Source organism: Octopus bimaculoides, chromosome 3, assembly GCF_001194135.2.
Source record: "Octopus bimaculoides isolate UCB-OBI-ISO-001 chromosome 3, ASM119413v2, whole genome shotgun sequence".
In the NCBI taxonomy this organism is placed as follows: domain Eukaryota; kingdom Metazoa; phylum Mollusca; class Cephalopoda; order Octopoda; family Octopodidae; genus Octopus; species Octopus bimaculoides.
Window position 1 is genome coordinate 37,799,258 of NC_068983.1, and position 4,548 is coordinate 37,803,805.

At 40.2% G+C, this 4,548-nt stretch overlaps 1 non-coding gene across 1 annotated transcript; it reads left to right on the forward strand.

The window, feature by feature from the left end:
* Positions 1-2,921: 2,921 nt before the first annotated feature.
* Positions 2,922-2,994, forward strand: Trnak-cuu (transfer RNA lysine (anticodon CUU)). Its single transcript has one exon. It is a non-coding gene; the product is annotated as a tRNA-Lys (tRNA).
* The last annotated feature ends 1,554 nt before the right edge of the window (positions 2,995-4,548 follow it).

The window sequence follows — 4,548 nt, forward strand, 5'->3', positions numbered from 1 at the left end:
CACCTTAATAAAAATAATCCTTTTTACTAAAGGCACAAGGTCTGAAAATTTGTCGGGTTGGGAGGTTCGTCGATTACATCGACTCCAAAACTCAACTGTTGACTATTTTATCAACCTCGAAAGGACGAAAGGCAAAGTCGATCTCGGTGGAATTTGAATTCAAAACGTCTTTAAGACGGACGAAATGCCGCTATACATTTTTGCCGGTGTGCTAACGATTCTGCCAGATCACTGCCTTAATAATAATAATAATCCTTTCTACTATAGACACAAGGCCTGAAATTTTGGGGGGAGGGACTAGTCGATTACATCGATCCCAGTGATTGATTGGTACTTAATTTATCGACTCCGAAATGATGTCAGGCAAAGTCGATCTCGGGGGAATTTGAACTCAAAACGTAAAGACAGACGAAATACTGCTAAATACTTCGCCCGGCGTGCTAACGATTCGGCCAGCTCGTTACCTTAATAATAATAATAATAATGATAATAATAATAATAGTCTGATAAATAAAAATAAGAATAACTGCGTAGAAATATTCTTGCATACTATAGCGTTTTTATTATATTTTTGGCATAAAATTCCAGGAGGCATGATATATTCTTTTCTACTCTAGGCACAAGACCCGACATTTTTGGGAAGGGGGCCAGTTGATTAGATCGACCCCAGTACGCAACCGGCACTTAATTTATCAACCCCGAAAGGCAAAGTCGGCCTCGGCGGAATTTGAACTCAGAACGTAAAGACAGACGAAATACTCGTAAGCATTTTGCCCGGCGTGCTAACGTTTCTGCCAGCTCGCCGCCTTGGAGACATTGTATATTACAAGATAAATTCTTTTTTTAATAACAATAATCGTATCCTTTGCTATTTGGCCTTTTCTTTAGAAGCAAGGAATTTTCATAGATTTCGTCAGTGGCAGCAACAGCAGCAGACTTTTTTTCCTTTCATCCGCACATTCGCCTCTGTTTTGTTCTGTCACATACATATGTACACATGTATATATGTATGCATATGTACATGCATACTTACATACATACATCCATTCATCCATACATGGAAATATTGCTGAAGCATGGCGTTGTTCGTAACGGCAAGAGCAAACTTTAGAAAGAACTAATGAAGACATTGTGTGTGTGTGTGTGTAAATGTTATTTGTTTTGCTAGGCTGATCTGTCTGAAGAAAGAAAACGGGCAAAAATGAGTATGAAAGAAACATTGGCCGACCGAGAAAAAAATGGCAACCCAACTGTGAGAAATGCTGTCAAAGAATTCGTTGCTTAAATATCTGTAGAAAGAAGCGAACATATAAAATTCTCCACCTAATTAAATCACAGTGAGTATTATTCCTTCGAGGACAAAAAAAGGTGGGGGGAACAAAAATAACAAGAAAAAAGGATACAAATAAATACGAAAAGAAAAATCGCAACAAAAATTCACTCGAAAATATCACATTTAACTACCTTGTAAAGTTGCTTAAAAGACAATAAGGATCTGGCGAGAAAAAACGGGTTTCAAATTGTTGTTGGTTCTCTGAGATATCATTTACTCACTTTTCTTTAGCTTTCTCTCTTTTTCTCACTTTTTTTAATATTATTTTTTTACTTATTTTCTTTGTTTTTCCTTTTCTTTCTTTTTTTTATTATCCGTTTCATATGTTGTGTAAAATTAGGTACTAAAAGGAATTTTGAAAGGTGCTGCCCTCTCAAATGATTGATGATTTGGATCTGTGTACCCAAACATTACTACTTAAAGGAACCCCTTGTGATAACCAATCTCCTTTCGGTTCGAGCTTTTTCTTTCCCCACCACTTCCTTTCTCTGTATGAATGTATTTTTGCTTATTTTTTTTATTTTCTTCTCAAGTTAACTGTGAATGAAAGAAAGGAATCGACTGGGAATATAAAAAAAAGCCCCTTATTTAAAGAGGTCAAGTAAATGGTTTCCCCGAAAATATTATGAGAGTCGCTATATTTTAAAACCGAATCTTGGATGAACGAATGATAGAAGATCTACGTGGTTATCTCACTTACTAGAAAGAGCAGCAAAATCTCTCAAATCACGTCGTTGCGTCTCTACTGCGTTTGAATAAAAGACTGGATGCATGCAATGTCTATGGACATGGCAGGCCAGTGGTTAAAAATAACAGGGATCAGAGATCCGTCCCGTGCCATAGGCACATAAGTCGGTTTCTGTGATGTATATATTCCACTCTTCTCCTGGACGGGACGCCAGTCTGTCTCAGGGTTACTAATTTTTTTTAGTTGAGTAAACTGGAGCAACGTGGAATGGAGTGATTTGCTCAAGGACACAACACATCGCCTGGTCTAGGAATCGAAACCACAATCTTATGATCACCGGCGAGATGCCAGTTTATCGGAGGATTACTCATTTTCTCCAGCTGAGTGGAGTGGAGCAACGTGAAATGAAGTGTTTTGCTCAAGGAGACAAGACATCGCCCAGTCCAGGAGTCGAAACTACAATCTTACGATCATGAGTGCAGCACCCTGGCCACTAAGGCACGCGCCTCCCCAGCCCTGTGTTGAGACAACAACAATAATTGGCTCTTGGATTAGCTAACAAGTGAGATTCTATGTAGTCACCCGACCTGCTAAAAGTTACATAACGCCTTTATTCTCTTCTTTCATCCATTAGACTGCGGCCATACTGGGGGCACCGTCTTGACGGTTTGCGGGGTCGATCAAAATCTCTTTCAGTAATTATTTCTCTAAGGATGAGGGAATTGCAGAACGAGTGGAGTATCCAATACATACCTTTGGTCACTAATTTACTTATACTGTGCTTGGTGTTAAAATGAATTCCTACCGAAGTCGAGAGAAAATAAATATCAGTCAAATAAATACGTGAGGAAATTCAGTGACACAAAATTAGTAATTATTATTTATCGGAGACAATCAGTAGCCCGGCTAGCTCAGTCGGTAGAGCACGAGACTCTTAATCTCGGGGTCGTGGGTTCGAGCCCCACGTTGGGCGAATGCTTTTTTTTTTCCTCACAAAAGAATCTTGTAAACCAAGTGCATAATATTTATTGATTTGTTTACAAATTATTTGTTAACCGCTTACAAAAAAAATTAGTCATAAGTTTTCTATATTCTTTCAATTTAATGGATAATCATAACATTGTTCGACAGAAAACAAATACCAGTGATACACCCTAATTGAGTTAAATCACATAGACACAAACATACACACGTGCACGCACGCACACACACACACACGCACGATAAAGTGGTGCAAAGCACGTTTAATTATGCAATCCTAGAAATTTCTATAAAGACAACAATTAGAATCGATCTAGGGCTAACCAACAACAGTGAATAAAAATGATGGCCCAGAGCGAAGTTCAAATTATCTCCTTTTATTAATACCGTAAAAGCTGAGCCTGGAGGCGCAATGGCCTAGTGGTTAGGGCAGCGGACTGCTGTAATAGGATCGCGGTTTCGGTTCCGGTTCCCAGACCGGGGATTGTGAGTGTTTATTGAGCGAAATCACCTAAAGCTCCACGAGGCTCTGGCAGGGGATGGTGGCGAACCCTGCTGTACTCTTCCACCACAACTTTCTCTCACTCTTTCTTCCTGTTTCTGTTGTACCTGTATTTCAAAGGGTCAGCCTTGTCACACTGTGTCACGCTGAATCTCCCCGAGAACTACGTTAAGGGTACACGTGTCTGTGGAGTGCTCAGCCACATGCACGTTAATTTCACGAGCAGGCTGTTCCGTTGATCGGATCAACTGGAACCCTCGACGTCGTAAGTGACGGAGTGCCAACAACAACAACAAGCTGAGCCAAGTGCAAAGTGTTCGGTGGTGCAACGGTACTGACTGAAGCAATAGTCTTATGACAATATCAGCAATGCTGTGTGGACTTAATTTTATACTTGATTTTATTGAATGAAATTTTATTGATGAAATACAATGTAGTTTCGGCGGGATTTGTACGCAGAACATAAAGGGACGGAAGAATCACCACAAAGTATTTTCTTCTGATGTGTTGATAGTAACAACAGTTTCAAATTTTGGCAAGGGGTCAGCAATTTCGGGACGATGTAAGTCGATTACATCGTTCCTCGAAAGGATGATCCCGAAAAGATGAAAGACCAAGTCGATCTCGGCGGAATTTTAACTCAGATTGCAAAAGCAGACGAAATGCCGTTAAACATTTTGTCTGGCATGACAACGATTCTTTGTGCTGACCGGAAATTTTGTGCATTGATCGCAGTTTTCAACTGGTATTTATTTCGATTCCGAAGGCAAGGTCGACTTCGGCAGAATTTGAACTCAGAACGTAAAGACGGACGAAATGCCGCGAAGCATTTTGCCTGATGTGCTAACGATACTACCAACTCGCCTCCTTTGCCTGAGAGTAATAATGATGATTTCAAATTTTGGCACCAGGCCAGCAAGATCGGGGAAGGAGCTGAATCGATTACATCAAACCCAGCGCTCAACTGGTACTTATTTTGCTGACCCCGAAAGGATGAGAGTAAAGTTGACCTCGGCTGAATTTGAACTCAGAACTCAGAACGGA